The sequence below is a fragment of the Megalobrama amblycephala genome, linkage group LG5, assembly GCF_018812025.1.
Source record: "Megalobrama amblycephala isolate DHTTF-2021 linkage group LG5, ASM1881202v1, whole genome shotgun sequence".
NCBI lineage: Eukaryota > Metazoa > Chordata > Actinopteri > Cypriniformes > Xenocyprididae > Megalobrama > Megalobrama amblycephala.
Genome location: NC_063048.1, coordinates 31930278 through 31952216, shown reverse-complemented (window position 1 = coordinate 31952216; position 21939 = coordinate 31930278). Strand labels below are relative to the sequence as shown.

General features: G+C 36.4%; 1 long non-coding RNA gene across 1 annotated transcript; it reads left to right on the top strand.

Annotated features, from left to right (window-relative positions):
• The first annotated feature begins 5911 nt into the window (after positions 1–5911).
• LOC125268235 lies at positions 5912–21923 on the top strand. The gene is made up of 3 exons (XR_007184844.1): positions 5912–6021; positions 7359–7525; positions 21791–21923. It is a non-coding gene; the product is annotated as an uncharacterized LOC125268235 (long non-coding RNA).
• Positions 21924–21939: the final 16 nt, after the last annotated feature.

Sequence of the window (21939 nt, the reverse complement as noted above, 5' to 3'; positions counted from 1 at the left end):
ATTTTAAAGCTCAAAGTTCAATGCCAAGCGAGATATTTTATTTAACAGAAGTCGCCTACATCGAACGGCCAGTTTGGACTACATCCCTCTACTTCTTCTTTAATGATGTCACTAAAACAGTTTTTTGACTAACGTCCGCCCACAGGAATACACAAGAGTTGCGTTTGTAGAGTGTGTTTGTCGCCATGTCGTCGAAACGCTGTTATTTTCATCCCGCAGTCCAATCACCGGGTCTGATTCCGGCTCAAATTGATAGGGTAAAATTAAAGACATGTTTACAATAACACTGAGCGCATGCATCTCCACGTTATGGTAAGAGGCGTGACCTTTCCGGGCAAGATGCGCTAAACTGCTGTCGAATCACAACACAGGAACCGCTGGCACAATCACAACTCGTTACGTATTTCTGAAGGAGGGACTTCATAGAACAAGGAAGTCATCAGCCCGTTTTTATGACAGTGGAAACAGCGGTATACCGGGTGTGTCTCATACGTCCTGAAAAGTGAAGCTGCGGGCTCTTTGATTGCCCCCTGGTGGCTGGATGCAGTACAGGTCATAAACCCCGCCCTCTCAATGCAGTCGAATGAGACTTCAGTGAAAACTTAAAAATAAATTCTGCTTCAAATAAAACTTTCTGAAAGATGGTTTTGGTCATTTAAGGTAGTTGTTATCACGCTGATATATATTCAATTGTTCGTTTTTGTGATGATTTAGATTTTAGCTAGCAATTTGATGCTATAAAAACGGGGCGTGTCGTCATGATTCGAAGTTGATTGACAGCTTGTCTGAGGACTGTTGGAGCTTCGAGGGGAGATTGAAGATGTATTAACTGTTAATTTTCGATTTCTTTGTTATTTAACACCAACAAAATGAGTTGTTCAGCAGTAAACTGTACTAACTGACCTACAGGATCTGACGGATCACTGAACTTTTTTTCTGTAACATTAAATGTAGGCGTTATAAGCTAATTAATAAATGTTATTAGTTAAGATAACACACCTAATGTTAACCATGTCGGGAAAAAGCAGGTGATCGTTATCTGGCAGTTACTTATTATTTTTATGGGTATAAAATAATAATTAGCAGGACAAAACTAATGATAGCCTACTCTAATTACAGCAATCGATCTCCTGTAACGTTAGTTGAACTTGATTTAAAATGGCAGGACCGTTTCTGACGATCTAGAGTTGTTTCTAGTGGCATATTATATTGAGTTTATCTACTGAATTTGCTGTCTCAAAAATATTATTGCTCTAGAAACAGAATAGCCTATTATTTTATAGGTAGAATTTTAAATTGTGTATAATTTTTATAGTCTATTTAAAATACATGAATGATGACGCAGACGTCTGGGCGGAAGTTTGATACAGCGGCTCCACCTCCGGTTCCACGGACGATACCTTCTGCGCATGCCCAGGTTGCAAACTTTTTTTTTTTATGACGTTTTTGCGTAACATGTCAGCGCCCATCGTCAGCCATTTTGGCCTCAGTTCATTACAATGGAAGGAAGCGGCGTCGCGTCGTCCATCTTTTTTTACAGTCTATGCGGTATACAGTAAATTATGTGAAAAATACTGTGTTTTTTTTTACACACGAAACATGAACACATGTTATATTGCACACTATAAACACAATCAAAGCTTCAAAAAACCATGAAAAATGGGACCTTTAATTCTTGCTGATTTCAATAAATAAAAAAATAATAATAAACTCACAACTTATGATTTTACATGGTAAATGCATTTAACTGTTATTGAAAAATCCTATTGGAAAATTGAATCCAAATAATAATAATAATTATAATGATTAAAGGGAAATAATTTTTCAGTGACCTGGACATGTTTTTGTGAGACTCACCCATCACAATAATTATTAAATTTGACTTCAAAACTGCAGAAACAGCAACTGATTGCCATATTACCTAAATGGCATGCAAAGACCCTCAAGGACTATGAAACGCTTAGTAAATGTCTGCCCTCAATTTGTATAATGGTTTCTAAACTTGACCCAATGTAAAGGCTGCATGATGAGAATTGGATTTAATTGTGTGTGTCAGTTCACCATGGGTTGCCAATTACGAGCACATTTGGAAGAAATGCTGTCAGGAACTCATGGAGACTGAGTGACATCAGAGACACGGGGCAAGTGCACCAGTGTCAGAGTAATTAGCATTCATTTAAAGTTGCTGAGCAAAGACAAATGCACCAGAATGTGAGCAAGTACAATTGATGCTAGACCTGTTTAAATTGATTACTGATCAATTCACTACCATCTTTTTTTAAACATTGGTGTCTTTTATCATATTGCCAATGTTTTATAAAAATCTGTATATGCCCAAATGCATAACAGTGCTTTTAAAACACTCCATTCCCATAAAATCACTGTAACCTTGGCCTATCGTGACTTAATAACGTTTAAAGGTTTTTATAATAGCTTAGAATGCAAATCGCTATGCATAATATCTTTTCATGAATGTGATGTAGACTTTATTATAAGGCCAAAAGATAAGTCGAAATTATCAACAAATATTTTTGTTGTCGAATAGAATTTTGATCTCATATGACCTACTTTAAGGGTCTGTAATAACGTGGTTTGACAGTGGCGCACTGTAGCGCAATATTGCAATGCAGCCTTCATGAATGCAATCCATTAGAAGAAGACACAGTGCTTCGAAACGAAGCCAAACCACAGTAGAGTATGGGAAACTTTAACATAACTTAAAAAGTAAATAATCAAATAAATAAATAAATAAATGCTGTCATGTGCAGTGCTGTCAACTCTCACGCATTCAGACTCACGCAGTTGATACTCGTGCAGTAAAAAATACATCTCAGCAAAGTGACAGTGTATACTGACAGACAAGACAGAGCAGGTTACTTTTGATATGAAACAGAGTCTCAGCTTTTAAATTCCATCAATTTTCTGTCAGTGAAATTAAAGCAATAAATGTGATTTTGTCACTCTTATGTATCATGATATCGCTGTAGTGCCTCAGTTCAGGTGGCACGTGAACTGGTCATCTCTTCCTTTTTACTACTAGTTACAACACCAAATAAACATGAATGAACATCAGAAGGAATGTTGACAGTTACAGCATACTTACAGAAATGAATCATGACTCATATAATGGCTCAATCAGTGTTTCAACTGCAAATAGACGTTAATAAACAGCTTGTGAACAATGTTGCGTAACATCAACTTTACTTCAGGAAAGCCATTCAATGACCATAACTAAAAAACTACTAAAAAATATGCACTATATTACTTATTCATATTTTTAACTCTTAAAATTTTACAGGTTTACTCATATGTACTGTGTCATATATATATATATATATATATATATATATATATATATATATATATTACAATTTAAAATAACTTTTCTATTTGAATATATTTTACAAAGTAATTTATTCTCGTGTTGGCAAAGCTAAATTTTCAGCATCATTACTCCAGTCTTCAGTGTCACATGATCCTTCAGAAATCATTCTAATATGATTATTAGTTCCTCAAGAAATATTTGTTATTATTATCAATGTTGAAAACAGTTGTGTAAATTTTTTCAGGATTCCTTGATGAATAGAAAGTTCAAAAGAACAGCATTTATCTGAAATACAAAGCTTCTGTAGCATTATACACTACCGTTCAAAAGTTTGGGGTCAGTAAGAATTTTTATTTTTATTTTTTTGAAAAGAAATTAAAGAAATTAATACTTTTATTCAGGATGCATTAAATCAATCAAAAGTGGCAGTAAAGACATTTATAATGTTACAAAATATTAGATTTTAGATAAACACTGTTCTTTTGAACTTTCTATTCATCAAAGAATCCTGAAAAAAAAATATTGTACACAAATATTTTGTACAATTGTACACATTAAATGTTTCTTGAGCAGCAGATCAGCATATTAGAATGATTTCTGAAGGATCATGTGACACTGAAGACTGGAGTAATGATGCTGAAAATTCAGCTTTGCCATCACAGGAATAAATTACATTTTAAAATATTTTCAAATAGAAAACAGTCATTTTAAATTGCAATAAAATTTCACAATATTACTGTTTTTACTGTATTTTTAATTAAATAAATGCACCCTTGGTGAGCAGATGAAACTTCTTTTAAAAACATTAAAAATCTTACCGATCCCAAACTTTTGAGCGGTAGTTTTTATATATATATACTGTGTATATATATATATAATATATATATATATACTGCACACACACAAACACACAAATGAACTGATATTGAATCAAACTGAATCTATGTTGGAGCTTATGGATAGAAAATTTGTGTCAACGCCCAGCCCTAATAAAAACACAGTACCAGTCATTGTAGCAGTTGGACTATTGATGACTTAACCTGAAGGAGATTCAGTTGGTCTTCAATTGGCCCGAAGTTCATTAAAAAGACATTTTCAAAAGCTGAAGTTATTTCTCTGTTTTATTTATTAGTATAGGTTTAACTTACTGCAAACGCTAAATAATCAGTCATAGCCTATTAATCAGTGAAATAATCGACGATTAGTCGATTTATCATTCTAATCATCGTTAGATTAACCGATTATGAAAATAATCATTTGTTGCAGCCCTACTTTAATAACAAATGACACTAACTTGCAGCATTGAAGCTGTTGATGCATTGATGCTGAACTGAATCAACACTGAATTGACATGAGCTGCATAATAACACTATTCCCTTCTGTAGAGCTGCTTATAGCTGAATTGCACTTTATTTTACAGTATGTGCACCTTCAATGTACTTACAGCGTACTTACTAAAAAAGTACTGTAATATAAGGTAACTACATGGGTTAAGATTAGGATTAGGGGTAGTTTCAGGACTAGTACCTAGTTATTGCCCAGTTATTGTAATTACTACAATAAGTATAGTATGTATATGTGAAAGAGGACTGTAAAATAAAGTGCTACCCATTTCATAATTGATTAACTTTACACAGTTATTAATTGAGCTGAAAATGACACTGTTGACTTCTGTAGAGGTGCTTTGCAGCAGAATTTGAATTTGTCTTATATTTGATCATCATTGATCATTATTTTCCTGTTTATTAATGTGAAGCTGCTTTGAAACAATCTGTATTATATAATGTGCTAAATGTTTCTTATGACTCTAGATGCCAAGTGTGTATTATAAGGCATTACGAAAGCCATTTGAATCCATTTTTCATAAAAGACGTCAAGTTGCAAAACACCTTGATATTTAGCTCTTAACATCCTCATCCATGTCAGTGGCTGTTAAATGAAATATTTTTCTGATCCGCTGCCAACTACTTTCCCTACAAATCACCATCGCAGCACACGTTCGGGCAGCTCTTGATATTCGTCTCATAGCCGCCTGGCTCGGTTATACATATTTGATCAAACAGCTGATATGAAGCAATAAACTCTCATGATGATAGTATTTATTCATCCCTGTAATGATCAGCCCCTGTTTAAATTGCGCTGGAAGGCCGCGACGGTACATGTTATCGGTTGCTGATGGGGACAGTGGGTGCAGATGTTGCCTCTGGAAGCCGGGAAGCACGGGCCGCCTCGGCCCTGTGGCAACGCGGAGCCCCAGCTGGGGGAGAGAGAACGAGCACATTCATCTATCCCTCTCCGGGGCATCGCGCAGGTACCCTTCCACTGCCAGGCACGGGGGATGAAAGGCTGCAAAGGCTGTTCCACAGATGTCACCTGCTGGGGTTCAGTGGCCCTCGCCAGCAAATGTCATGTTTGGCAGCTGGTCCGCAGCTCTCTCCCCCACCAGTTGTTGGCAGAGAGGCTCCTAAAGGATGCGAAAGATGCTTGCACCGGGGGCGTCCTAACGGGACAACATTAAAGAGAGTTGTTGGCTCCTGTCTGTCATAGTACATTAACCTTGTCCTGTTTTCTGCTCTCTCTAGGGCTGGAGGGGCCGTGGTCTTTCTCCTTCTCTCTCGCTACGCTTCCCACTTTTAAAATATGCCTCACGTTCCTCGGCAATCTGTTGTGCTGCATCTGTCCTGTGTGGCTGTAAGGTCAGAAAAGTTTTGCCCGTTTTACACTTAACTAAATTATTTTTGCTCCTCGTTCAGTTTACTTATTTAAAATGAGCTTATGGAACACAATTCTTGAACATTCTCAATTTCTTTGCATTCTGTCCACCAACAAATGAAAATCCTGTTATCATTTACTCACCCTTATGTCATTCCAAACTTGAGATTCTTTCTTCTGCGGAATTTTGAGGAATGTTGGTAATCAGTTTGGATTCCCATTGACTTCCATTGTAGTTTTTTGGAAGTCGGCGGGAACCGAAAGTGTTCCTCAAAATATCAAATAAAGCAAGAAAAAAAGTCACGTTTGGAATGTTGTGAAGCTGAGTAAATGATGTACCAAGCAAGTGTTTACAAAGCGAACATGCAAAGACTAAGTCAAACGGCCTTTACACAAAAAAGGTCAAACAGCGATGTCAGACGATTTTAAAGTTGGAGGAGAAAATGAGATGGAGTTTTTTGCCCTACCGTGGTACTTCCAACTACGTTAAGCGTGACCTTTCCAACATGATTACGTAATGCGTGACGCATCACAGAGCAGTGGAAGATGAGCATTTGTGGTTAAAAAGTATATACATTTAAAAAATTTTTTTGAAAATGACCAATCGTTTCACTAGACAAGACCCTTATTCCTCGTCTGGGATCATGTAGAGCTCTTTGAAGCTGCACTGAAACTGACATTTGGACCGTCAACCCATTGCTAACTGTTGAAGTCCACTATATGAAGAAAAATCCTGGAATGTTTCCCTCAAAAACCTTAATTTTTCGACTGAAGAAAGAAAGACATTAACATATTGGATGACATGGGGGTGAGTACATTATCAGGAAATTTTAATTCCGAAGTGAACTAATCCTTTAATGGTTTCAATTCAGAGTTGTGCTATTTATTAAGATGTATTTACCATCGTTATTGGTTTCTGCATGTTAACATGCAGAAATCTAACATTTGAATCAATATAAGCAAAATGATTAATTTTGCCCATTTTTATGCATTGTTTTATAACTGTCCAAACATTCATAACATTTCAGAAGCCAATCTAATCTAGAGTATTAATGCATCTGAGTTTCATTTCCAAAATGATTCACCATCCTTCCTTAATGAGGGCAAATTTTGTCACCGTCGACACAAAACTCAGCTAATTATCTTGCATGCTGCTGAGAAGGCAGATGAAGACATCATTGATCGGAACAACAACCCACTGCACTGTCACTTTATAGAATATGCCATGATGGTTTTTTTGCATTTGTATCACTCACCTTTAGAGGCTGTGTGTGAGAAATGACAGATTTGATAGGGCTGTGCTTGTCTTTTTGTCATGCAGGGCGGACATGACTAATCTAAGCCTGCCATCTGGTTAAAGACATGGCCCCTGCTGTCGCCTGTATTTCCCATGACTCCTCACCGCTCCACTCCCCGCGGAGTCACGTCCGGAGAGGTCAGAGGTCAGCCCCGTGACCTGCAGAGAGGCGTTTCTCCTGCTGCTCAGAGGTCAAGTCCCCTCTGTATCCCACCATAGCCTGAAAGATGTCAAAACACACCTCTGCACGGGTTTTAATATCTTACAAGGAAAGGTGCAGTGCATGGTGCTGATAGATAGATAGATAGATAGATAGATAGATAGATAGATAGATAGATAGATAGATAGATAGATAGATAGATAGATAGATAGATAGATAGATAGATAGATAGATAGATTTCCCTAGCAATTGTACATTTTAACACGCAATTCCGAGATTATATATCTCACAATTCTGACTTTATATCTCGCAATTTTGACTTTATATAGCGCAATTCTGACTTTATATCTCGCAATTTTGACTTTATAACTCGCAATTCTGACTTTATAACTCGCAATTTTGACTTTATAACTCGCAATTCTGACTTTATAACTCGCAATTTTGACTTTATATCTCGCAATTCTGACTTTATAACTCACAATTCTGACTTTATATCGCGCAATTTTGACTTTATATCTCGCAATTTTGACTTTATATCTCGCAATTCTGACTTTATAACTCACAATTCTGACTTTATATAGCGCAATTTTGACTTTATATCTCGCAATTCTGACTTTATAACTCACAATTTTGACTTTATATCTCGCAATTTTGACTTTATAACTCGCAATTCTGACTTTATATAGCGCAATTTTGACTTTATATCTCGCAATTTTGACTTTATAACTCACAATTTTGACTTTATATCTCGCAATTTTGACTTTCTAACTCACAATTCTGACTTTATATCTCGCAATTTTGACTTTATAACTCGCAATTCTGACTTTATAACTCGCAATTTTGACTTTATAACTCGCAATTCTGACTTTATAACTCGCAATTTTGACTTTATATCTCGCAATTCTGACTTTATAACTCACAATTCTGACTTTATATCGCGCAATTTTGACTTTATATCTCGCAATTTTGACTTTATATCTCGCAATTCTGACTTTATAACTCGCAATTCTGACTTTATAACTCACAATTCTGACTTTATATAGCGCAATTTTGACTTTATATCTCGCAATTCTGACTTTATAACTCGCAATTCTGACTTTATAACTCACAATTCTGACTTTATATAGCGCAATTTTGACTTTATATCTCGCAATTCTGACTTTATAACTCACAATTTTGACTTTATATCTCGCAATTTTGACTTTATAACTCGCAATTCTGACTTTATATAGCGCAATTTTGACTTTATATCTCGCAATTTTGACTTTATAACTCACAATTTTGACTTTATATCTCGCAATTCTGACTTTATAACTCACAATTTTGACTTTATATCTCGCAATTTTGACTTTATAACTCGCAATTCTGACTTTATATAGCGCAATTTTGACTTTATATCTCGCAATTTTGACTTTATAACTCACAATTTTGACTTTATATCTCGCAATTTTGACTTTATAACTCACAATTCTGACTTTATATAGCGCAATTTTGACTTTATATCTCGCAATTCTGACTTTATAACTCACAATTTTGACTTTATATCTCGCAATTTTGACTTTATAACTCTCAATTCTGACTTTATATAGCGCAATTTTGACTTTATATCACGCAATTCTGACTTTATAACTCACAATTCTGACTTTATATCTCGCAATTTTGACTTTATAACTCGCAATTCTGACTTTATATAGCGCAATTTTGACTTTATATCTCGCAATTTTGACTTTATAACTCACAATTTTGACTTTATATCACGCAATTCTGACTTTATAACTCACAATTCTGACTTTATAACTCACAATTCTGACTTTATATCACGCAATTCTGACTTTATAACTCACAATTTTGACTTTATATCTCGCAATTTTGACTTTATAACTCGCAATTCTGACTTTATATAGCGCAATTTTGACTTTATATCACGCAATTCTGACTTTATATCTCGCAATTCTGACTTTATATCTCGCAATTCTGACTTTATAACTCACAATTCTGACTTTATATCGCTCAATTTTGACTTTATATCTCGCAATTTTGACTTTATAACTCGCAATTCTGACTTTATAACTCGCAATTCTGACTTTATAACTTGAAATTATGAGTTTATATCACGTAATTCTGACTTTATATCACGCAATTCTGACTTTATAACACATAATTCTGACTTTATAACTCACAATTCTGACTTTATAACTTGAAATTATAAGTTTATATCTCGCAATTCTGACTATATCTCGCAATTCTGACTTTATAACTCACAAATTTGAGGTTATATCACACAATTCTGACTTTATATCTCGCAATTCTGACTTTATATCACATAATTCTGACTTTATATCACGCAATTCTGACTTTATAACACATAATTCTGACTTTATAACTCACAATTCTGACTTTATAACTTGAAATTATGAGTTTATATCACGCAATTCTGACTATATCTCGCAATTCTGACTTTATAACTCACAAATTTGACGTTATATCACACAATTCTGACTTTATATCTTGCAATTCTGACTATATCTCATAATTCTGACTTTATAACTCATAATTCTGACTTTATATCTCACAATTCTGACTTTATATCACACAATTCTGACTTTATATCTCGCAATTCTGACTTTATATCACGCAATTCTGACTTTATATAGCGCAATTTTGACTTTATATCACGCAATTCTGACTTTATATCTCGCAATTCTGACTTTATATCTCGCAATTCTGACTTTATAACTCACAATTCTGACTTTATATCGCACAATTTTGACTTTATATCTCGCAATTTTGACTTTATAACTCGCAATTCTGACTTTATAACTCGCAATTCTGACTTTATAACTTGAAATCATGAGTTTATATCACGTAATTCTGACTTTATATCACGCAATTCTGACTTTATAACACATAATTCTGACTTTATAACTCACAATTCTGACTTTATAACTTGAAATTATGAGTTTATATCTCGCAATTCTGACTATATCTTGCAATTCTGACTTTATAACTCACAAATTTGAGGTTATATCACACAATTCTGACTTTATATCTCGCAATTCTGACTTTATATCACATAATTTTGACTTTATATCACGCAATTCTGACTTTATAACACATAATTCTGACTTTATAACTCACAATTCTGACTTTATAACTTGAAATTATGAGTTTATATCACGCAATTCTGACTATATCTCGCAATTCTGACTTTATAACTCACAAATTTGACGTTATATCACACAATTCTGACTTTATATCTTGCAATTCTGACTATATCTCATAATTCTGACTTTATAACTCATAATTCTGACTTTATATCTCACAATTCTGACTTTATATCACACAATTCTGACTTTATATCTCGCAATTCTGACTTTATATCACGCAATTCTGACTTTATATCTCACAATTATGAGTTTATATCTCGCAATTCTGACTTTATAACTTGAAATTATGAGTTTATATCTCGCAATTCTGACTTTATATCTTGCAATTCTGACTTTATATCACGTAATTCTGACTTTATATCACGTAATTCTGACTTTATATCACGTAATTGACTTTATATCACTCAATTCTGACTTTATATCTTGCAATTCTGACTATATCTCATAATTCTGACTTTATAACTCATAATTCTGACTTTATATCTCACAATTCTGACTTTATATCACACAATTCTGACTTTATATCTCACAATTCTGACTTTATATCACGCAATTCTGACTTTATAACACATAATTCTGACTTTATAACTCACAATTCTGACATAATAATTTGAAATTATGAGTTTATATCTCGCAATTCTGACTATATCTCGCAATTCTGACTTTATAACTCACAAATTTGACGTTATATCACATAATTCTGACTTTATATCTCGCAATTCTGACTTTATAACTGACAAATTTGACGTTATATCACACAATTCTGACTTTATATCTCACAATTCTGACTTTATATCTCGCAATTCTGACTTTATATCACGTAATTCTGACTTTATATCTCGTAATTCTGACTTTATATCACGTAACTCTGACTTTATAACTGACAAATTTGACGTTATATCACACAATTCTGACTTTATATCTCGCAATTCTGACTTTATATCACGTAATTCTGACTTTATATCTCGTAATTCTGACTTTATATCTCACAATTCTGACTTTATATCTCGCAATTCTGACTTTATATCACGCAATTCTGACTTTATATCTCGTAATTCTGACTTTATATCACGTAATTCTGACTTTATATCACACAATTCTGACTTTATAACTCACAATTCTGACTTTATAACACGTAATTCCGACTTTATATTGCACAATTTTGACTTTATAACACATAATTCTGACTTTATAACTTGCAATTCTGACTTTATAACTTGAAATTGTAAGTTTATATCTCGCAATTCTGAGGAAAAAAAAGTCAGAATTGTGAGATAAAAAGTTGCAATTAACTTTTATAATGTTTTATTTCATGGCAGAAACAAGCTTCCATAATAGATAGATAGACACACAGACAGATAAACAGATGGATAGATAAACAAATAGATAGATAGAATTTACATTTAGGGTTTGAGGACAAAGAAGTAGTTTCTGGAACATGAGGTAACTTTTGGCAATGCCCAGAATGATTACAGACAAAAGTATTTTACAATATTCATGCAACATGGCAATGACATCATTTCTTTTCCTTTTTGGCTTGGGCGCACATCAATGTTTTGCCTCTCACATTCACTATTTACAATGAAACAGAACACAGAACACTGTAAAAGGAATGATGCATTTAAACATTCTTTCTTTAAACAAAGAATTTGTTCCAATGTTGTTTTAATGTATCACAGTACAGTCTTGAAGGTCATGTTAATGATAAATAGAGGAGTATTCATTTCGCTCCTGCACAGATTCCATTGGCATTGAGCTGTCTTTTGTTAATGTTCACCTCAGGTTCATAAGAATTTTTTTTTTTTTTTATGCATTTTTCAGAGACTTCAAGTTTGGAAGGTAGCTTCAAAAGCCTAAAACAATTCTCTAAGGTTTCATATGCTTTCTTTAATTGGACTTCCAATACAAGCCATTTACATAATACTTGTATAATAATAATTAATTCATTAATTAAAAGTAATTAGGAAAAAATACAGAAAGCACAAAGCACCAATGCCAAACATGAGCTTATTTGTTACGGTGTGACTTCCAGAAAAAAATGGCAACTTTAGTTTTAACAATTCAGAAAACATCTCCTACATCTTTACCATGGGGTCACCGTGTGTCAGAGCAAGTGTTTGTAAACCATTTGTTAAATGATTCAGGCATGAGCATGTTTGGGGAATATTCAGTGGATCATCTGTGCTCTCGTAAAGCACTTAAAAATGTAAATGACAATAGTGCTCTGATCCTGAAAGGTAACATTTGTACTATCCGAAGCTTTTAAACACATTATTGAACAAAAAGGAACTGTGAGAGGAATAGAACAATACCCTGGAGATTTTGTGTGCAATTATGATCATCAGTGATAGACCTCATTCTCTTTCAGTGTTTGCAATTAGGCTCCAGCTGCTGGGAGCTGCCCCGTCCCGGTAAAGAAGCCTGCTATCACCTCCCCCTGGTGCAGTTACCCATTACAGCCACCCATCACATGTTCTAGAGAATCACAAAATGATCAAATGCAAAGAGATGTGGAGACTCTTTATGTAACTACTTTAAGCATAAATAAGCTGTTCTCATTGGGAATTATGAGCTGAATACAGTATGTTCCCCTGGTATAACATGATTTGGCCAAGTAGGACATGTTCCTGGATCAACATCTGTTGGTGTTTGAACATTTCCGTTAAATAATCAAAACCATATCTTTTCCGAACCCTAACCATAAAGGCTATTGTAGATTAAATCTGATTGGTTAAATCGCTTTCCAGACAAGGAGGTCTAAAAATACACGAACAAAACTATCTGTTAGCATTTCTATTTTGAAATGTTAGTGATATATACGTTTATATATGTTTTTCGTCCGAACACACAGCTCATTTTGAATGGCTGCCAATAAAGAAACATGAGCTTGTAGTTAGGGTTAACTTTTTTGCTCACCAGCTACTGTGGCTAGTGATTTTAGAGTTACTAGCCACTCAGCATTTTCACCGGCCACAATTTTGCCATCGATACCATGGGGAAAAACTGCCATATAGATATTTTTAATATTATCTAATTTGGCAGCAGGTATATTAGGCTGCTGTCACTTTAAGACCTGATGCACGGATCCATTATACTGTTACACCTTAAATCATAACTGACAGGCATTTTGACATTATTTTGTGTGTATTTGACTGTTTACGCGCAATAAGCACCAAAAAAGACCTCAATTTAGTACTGAGAGGCAGCTTTATGCTCACTCACTTTGGGTGTGAATACAAAATCTGTAGGAATGAGTAAAATCATGTGAAACACGCACAATCCTACACTAAAATCCAAGCCCTGTAACACCAACAATACTCATCCGGAGCAAATGAAAGGAGTGAGTGAGGGGAGGCGGGTTTGTGTGTCAACTCGCTGTCGGACAGATGAGAGAGAGAGAAAGCACAGCTGGTATTGTGCATCTAAAATCAGTATTGGAAGCATTTTTGACAACATTGCTCTTAGTTTATTATTTCCGATGCCTTTTTAAAAAGACTACAATTGAAAAATGTATCTATTAAATATAAAATTCAACCCGCCAAAGTGGCTAGTAGTAGTGACCTCGTTACACGCCACTGCTGAAATACACCCGCATTTGGCGGGTCGGCGGGTGTTAAAGCGGAACTCGGTAAGATTTGCGAAGCTCCCCCTACAGGTTCCTTCAGTGAATCACACTGTCGTAAATACTCCAAGCGCAGCTCTGGACTACAACGACTACAGCGCTCACCAGCGCAGTAGTTTTGCAAATACAGTACAAGAAATCTCGATGGAGGTGGGTAATTTTCGAAATTGTCTTATACAGCGAGGTCGCTATGTGTATACTGCATTACCGTAAAGCATTTTGTCCCTCTCGCTTGAACATGAGGCGAGATTGTGTCGGGTCGGCGCAGCTCAACTTGCAAGTGCTGTTTTCTGGCGTAGACGTGCCAGAGGGGGTTAGTGCTCACCTCAAACACACCACAAGTCAATTAACCATCGTAAGGACTTAGAAAACTATTTATGAAGGTAAAAAAGTTACTTAGTTCTGCTTTAATGTCAAGCCCCAGTTACAGCATATAAAAAGTTATCAGGGGCTAACGAGCATGCTAACATGCTAACCTTGACCCCTTGGTTTGATCACAAACAATTTAGAAATTTCACACAAAGATTCTGTATTCCTTTTCTCCTTAATTGGTTGTTATCTTTGAAAGATTAATGGAATGCATTAATGTGAAAAATATCTCACAAAAAGGGTTTCATCTTATTAACATTTCAAAATACTTTGTGCTTTGAAGAGCCTTACCCTTTTTTACCCCTCACAAACAGCTCTGACATGTCCTTGGTAACACGTTGTTGTTATTCTGTATTTGCGGCCCAGGCAAAGAGCCTTCACATGTCTGAAATTCCCAGGTCCGCGTGTTGCCAGGCTTCAGCTGCGTATCGAGCGGCAGGGAGGTGTTCGCTATGGTGACAGGCTCCTCTCTCCTACAGAAACCTGCTCACCGTGGTCGTCCATTAGTCATAATGGCGTGGAGGCACATCGCTCTCATGCGCTATCTTGAAGCGAAATAAAGGAAGCAGGTGTGGGCAGGAAATTAATGTAAATCCATCAGTGTTCAATTAGGCCTGCACACAAAACAAGAAGGGGGGAAGAGCATCCTGCTCCAAACCAACGGCAGCCCCTTTCTTTGTGCGAACACAGGCCGCCTTTCACTTCATCCGTCTCTTTGTGCCGGAGACAAATGGAGCTAACTTTAATTATGAAAAAATAGTTGTATGAATTTTCCAGGTGCAGCTCTTTTCGCGAGCAGCCGCGGTGGAGTTTTTCACCATTTGGCTGTCAGCGTGGTGTCATGTGTAATTCTGTATGTGTGTGTGAGCGTGAGCGTGAGTGTGTGCCTGGAGGGGCAGAGAGCATTGGCCCTCGGTGCACAGCCTGAAAAAGCACTCTAACCTAATTTGTTTCTAATTACAAAAACAGGAAGTGCACCTGCCATGTATCAGGCCTCACTGGCCCCAACTGATGCACAGAGTGCAATGGACTTTTGAATTGTTTGTTTCATTCTTGTTATTAAAACGGGAGAATTGCTTTAAAGGAACTGTTTGAATGTGTAGCATTCTGATTTTATGCAAACAAAATGTAGTACATTGATTCATACATAGGAAAAGAAGGGCTCAAAGTCTTTGCTAATGGCTGATTATGTTATAGACAAGCATATAGATAACATATTAAGCAGCAACTGTTTTCAACATTGATAATAACAAAAAATGTTTCTTGAGTACCAAATCAGCAGATTATTTCTGAAGGATCATGTGACATTAAAGAGTAATGACTCTTTGCCATCACAGGAATAAATTAAGCTACATTTTAAAATATATTAAATAGAATATATGTGTTAAAATAATATTATATAATTAAATATATTAAAATAGAAAACAGTTATTTTAAATTGTAATAATATTTTAGAATATTACACACATACACAGAGATAGATAGATAGATAGATAGATAGATAGATAGATAGATAGATAGATAGATAGATAGTGCTTAAAGGTGCACTAGAACGTTCTTTCACAAGATGTAATATAAGTCTAAGGTGTCCCCTGAATGTGTCTGTGAAGTTTCAGCTCAAAATACCCTCATAGATTTTTTTTTAATTAATTTTTTTAACTGCCTATTTTGGGGCATCATTAACTATGCACCGATTCAGGCTGCGGCCCTTTTAAATCTCTCGCTCCCTGCCCTCCCAAGCTCTTGACTATAAGTGCAGTTATACAGTTAACAAAGTTCACACAGCTAATATAACCCTCAAATGGATCTTTACAAAATGTTCGTCATGCATACTGCATGCATGCTTCGGATCATGTGAGTATAGTATTTATTTGGATGTTTACATTTGATTCTGAATGAGTTTGATGGTGCTCCATGGCTAAAGCTAACATTACACACTGTTGGAGAGATTTATAAAGAATGAAGTTGTGTTTATGAATTATACAGACTGCAAGTGTTTAAAAATGAAAATAGCAACGGCTCTCTTGTCTCCGTGAATACAGTAAGAAACAATGGTAACTTTAACCACATTTAACAGTACATTAGCAACATGCTAACGAAACATTTAGATAGACAATTTACAAATATCACTAAAAATATCATGATATCATGGATCATGTCAGTTATTATCGCTCCATCTGCCATTTTTCGCTGTTGTCCTTGCTTGCTTACCTAGTCTGATGATTCAGCTGTGCACATCCAGACGTTAATACTGGCTTGTGTAATGTATTGGGGGTCATACATATTAATGATCCCGACTGTTACGTAACAGTCGGTGTTATGTTGAGATTCGCCTGTTCTTCGGAGGTCTTTTAAACAAATGAGATTTACATAAGAAGGAGGAAACAATGGTGTTTGAAACTCAATGTATGTCTTTTCCATGTAATGTATGTCTTTTCCATGTACCATGTCTTTTCCAACTCTTGTTATTCAACTGTGCCAAGGTAAATTCAATTTTTGATTCTAGGGCACCTTTAACAAGTGTCAAAAAACTGTCAAAAAATTTTTTTTTACTGTCATTAATTAGTGAAACACTACTGAAACAACTAAATAGTCTTTATTCACACATAATAACCAAACATTTTTTTTATTTTTTTTATTTTGTATGGCCTCCTTTGGCCTTGATAACAGCTTGCATTCTTGCTGGCATTGTTTTTATGTACTTTTACACAGTCTTGTAATTGACTTTCAAATAGTTTCTAGTTGTTCCCAAAGACTTGCTTTTGACTTAAACTTTTGTGTGATCTATCTTTGAATCCATTAAATCCCAACAGTAACTATATTTTAGCATTAGAAACACTACTGTGACTAAAGAGCTTACACATACTGGTGTGGATTAACCATTACAGAAACAAAAAAGGTAATCAACAACACTGTTAGTTTAGGGCAGCTGTGGTACAAACCGTACATTGGGTGGTGGTCTAATAATCACATGATATTAGTAAGAGTATCATACTTTTTTATGGTTATTAAAGTATGGCATCGTTAGCTTAGCAACATGCTATAATAGCAGGAATGCAGATTTGATACTTGCATATAGCAAGCTAAATTAGTAACCTTTGAGGTTTTATTCCAGTCAGCATGCTGCCTTACAAGGTAGCTAGCGATGTAGGCAGTAAGAAATGAGGCTAAGTTTTGGAACAGAGTCTGTGAGGTCTATTGTGCATTCATGTAATTATCACCCACCAGAAGAAAGTTCTGATTAAGTCGAATAGCTTAAAAGAAGCATCACAGCTCATGCAGCCTTTGAGAACATTACAAAATCTGATGTAACTACACTTTGAAGAAGAGAATAGAAGTGACCTACATCTCACCTGACGACAGAAAGCTTTTTGCCAAGTCTGAGGCAAGAACACGTGAGCCAAAATCGCAGGGTTTTGTTTTGAGATGTTATACTGATTGCTAATTAGCACATGACATCAGCAAAGACCAACGAATCATTTAAACAGATAAACAGACAGTGAAAGTCAACGAACATGATATATCACGTTTCAATCAGCGTGTTACAATGATATCAAGGAAAACAAACCCAGTTAGGGCTGGCGCAGCCGTACCGCTGAGGTCATTGTTTTTCGTCAGGTTATATGTATCCGTGAATGGTAATTATGGCTCTACTTGCTCAAGTATTTCTCTGGCATCACCGAATGGATGCTGTTAGGTTAGAACAGTCACAGAGACAGCTAATAGCTCTCGCTTCACATGAAAACAGTTATTCGTCAGTTACGGTGAGGTGATATTGATGTATTAGAAGATTATTAATTCATTCAACATTTGAAGAAGTCATTGGAGACACGCTGTTAATGGAAAACAATATGTTATCATTCAAGGGGAAAATTCTGATCTGTTTATTCAAGAAAGAGGTGTACCTCAGGGCTCACTGCTGGGTCCACTTAAAGGATTAGTTCACTTTCAAATGAAAATTTCCTGATAATTTACTCACCCCCATGTCATACAAGATGTTCATGTCTTTCTTTCTTCAGTCGAAAAGAAATTAAGGTTTTTGATGAAAACATTCCAGGATTATTCTCCATATAGTGGACTTCAATGGAGCTCAAACGGTTGAAGGTCAAAATTACAGTTTCTAGTGCAGCTTCAGAGGGCTTTAAACGATACCAGACGAGGAATAAGGGTCTTATCTAGCGAAACCATCAGTCATTTTCTAAAAAAAAATTAAAAATGTATACATTTTAACCATAAATGCTCATCTTGAACTAGCTCTCTTCTTCTCTATTAGAATTCCGGCAGTGTAGACACTGCTAAGTGTATTACTGCCCTCCACAGGTCAAAGTTTGAACTAAATTGTCATATACAATATGCTAGTGCAAGTATATAACAGTTAGTTCAAACTTTGACCTGTGGAGGGCAGTAATACACTTAGCAGTGTCTACACTGCCGGAATTCTAATAGAGAAGAAGAAGAGAGCTAGTTCAAGATGAGCATTTATGGTTAAAATGTATACAATTTTTATTTTTTTTTAGGAAATGAGTGATGGTTTCTCTAGATAAGACCCTTATTTCTCGTCTGGGATCACGTAGAACGGTTTGAAGCTGCAATGAAACTGTAATTTTGACCTTCAACCGTTTGGAGGCCATTGAAGTCCACTATATGGAGAAAAATCCTGGAATGTTTTCATCAAAAACCTTAATTTCTTTTCGACTGAAGAAAGAAAGACATGGACATCTTGGATGACATGGGGGTGAGTAAATTATCAGGAAATTTTCATTTGAAAGTGAACTAATCCTTTAACAGTTAGAAATTAACAGTTAGAAATTAACAAAACCTTTTCACTCTCCCACAAGGATCAGTTAGGGTCCTCTGGATGATGCATTATCATGTGTACTGTTATTACCTTGTCAATTCATAATTAAAGAGCCATGTTTGTAGTGTTCACTTGCTTTCTAGTTTATTTCTGTGTTTATTTATCGTGTTTCATCGTCATTCTGCGTCACGCATTTCTCTTTAAATTCAACTACTCTGCACCCCTTACAAACATTAGTTTGTTGTCATTTATTGGTTGTGTTTATTAATGTTTTGCTAGTCTTAATGTTCAGCTAATAGCTCTCGCTTTACATGAAAACTCGTCAGTCACGGTAAGGTGATATTGATGTATTAGAAGATTATTAATTCATTCAGCGTTTGAAGAAGTCATCAGAGACACGCTGTTAATTCCCACTGTGAGGTAATAGAGTGCAATGCAGTTTGTTTTCAGTGGGACCGGGTTGTGGGGACGTTGCCTGAAGGTTGTATCTGGCTTTAATTGCTTACCAAGGGCATATCTGAGCACAGAGAGAGAGCGAGAGCGAGTCAGCACTCACATCTATTATCAAAGGCCATGGGAAAAGGGTCGCCAAACAGTCGTGCCTGTCAGGCCTTATCAACAGACAAATCCCCACTGGTGTTAATGGCCGGGCTTTGTCTGCCTTTCATTACATTAACTAACAAGGCAGGAGCTTGTTCCTCTAATGTGTCACTTCCTGTTGCAAGCTTCTCTCAGGGCAGGGGGTTAGATGGCCACAGCCGGAAAAATTCCACAGATCAGAGGAAACATTAGCCTGACTCTTTACTAACCCTAAGGACTGAAGGGCGTGTGCCAGGGAAACGCTGTGCCCTTCTCCGGAATGCAGTGTTCCTGAAAAGCCAAGGTTTTGGATACTGTTCCTGCTCTAATCCTTAATTAGATTATCCAACGAATAAATTGACACAATATCTTCTTATTCACGCACAAGCACTTTTCTAATTCGGAAAGAGCGGGTTTTCCCCACACGAGTTTTTGAGCGTGCACTTTCATCTTAGAGCATTAGCGCCAACACTGGCCTTATGCGATAGCAAATTTAACAGGAGCTTATGAAGGATTCTTGCATTGCAAGCAAGAGGGCTATCTAAGCGGAGACAGAAGCCACGAGAGCTGGGGTGGGTTGCGGGGGGGGGGGGGGCTGCTTGGCAGTCTAGCTGCTCGTAGAACGAGCAGGTCAAGTTCTTGGCGAAGAAAGTGCTGCGTTGCCATGGCGACGGGAGATTTTCTTTCCTAGTGTCCCGGGGTTAGGGCGCCATCAGCAGTGTGAATGTTGCTTAAAAAGCAGCGCGGTTCAGCCCCTAATCGCCCCCCATTTATTTCTGGGCTCTGTAAAGTCCGCCTCAGGCTGCACAACAAGAAATCAGGAAATACAGCTGTGAGGACAGCAAAACCGCCGAAGACGCAGCCAGAGTCCATAAATACGTTCCATTCAGCAGTTCCATTAATAATTTACAGGAACTGACAGCACAGAATCGGAGGGGATGTTTATCATTTTCAGATCGTTAAAAAACCATCAAGTAGTTTGTTGTTTATTGGTTCCTATTATATAATCGTATTAGCGAGTGAAATAAATTTAATACGACAGGAATGTTGATGAAATTTGGCGATCATGCGATTTCCTTCCAACCTTGATTAAATCTTTACTGTACTGAAGATAAACCTCAGTATTTCTTGTCGGACACATTGCGTTGGGCATGAAGGAGGGGGTGGAAGGGGGAGGGTCTACAGTATGGAAAGGAAAAATCCTTGGCAAGCGCAATTAGCGCATGTGGATTTATGGTGCCAAAACGACTTTATTTATGTTTGAATGGCAGTGCTCAGTTCAGGTTGGCACAGATTGTCAGCCGCACTCGCTGGCTTCTTCCACCCATCACCACGGAGTCTGGAAAGCGGGACGAGGCCTGCTAACCCCCGGTCCGTGCTCCAATAACCAATCATGAACTAATGTTTGAAATATGAAGCATGCACTCAACAAAGTCAGAGAAGGTATTCGGTCACGACGTTACACTATGAGTCATCCGATAACTTCTTTGGCTCCGTTTTTCTTCTTTCTCGTGTCTGGTCTACTTTCGCCTCCTCTGTGTTGCTTGTTCAGGCGCCTGCCAGGGCGATAAACGTAGTCATTCCTGTCATACGGTGCAGGAAGGGTCAAACCGACACATCTGTTATCAGTTGAAAATAGTGTATGAGAGCATGTTCCAGTGTTACCCGTTCCAGCTTGGCATTTGATATATATATATATATATATATATATATATATATATATACGTATAATTTATACTGGTATGTTTTTATACATCACAGGCTAAGTTTGCAGCCTTTAAAGGAAGAAAGCGCTTTTACCTTGGGCCTGTGGAGTGAGAATCTGTAGAGGCTCAACTGAAGATCATGACCGCCTGGGATCCTTCAGCACGCTGCAGCTGGTGGAGGGGTGAAGGAGGAGAGAGCGGCCC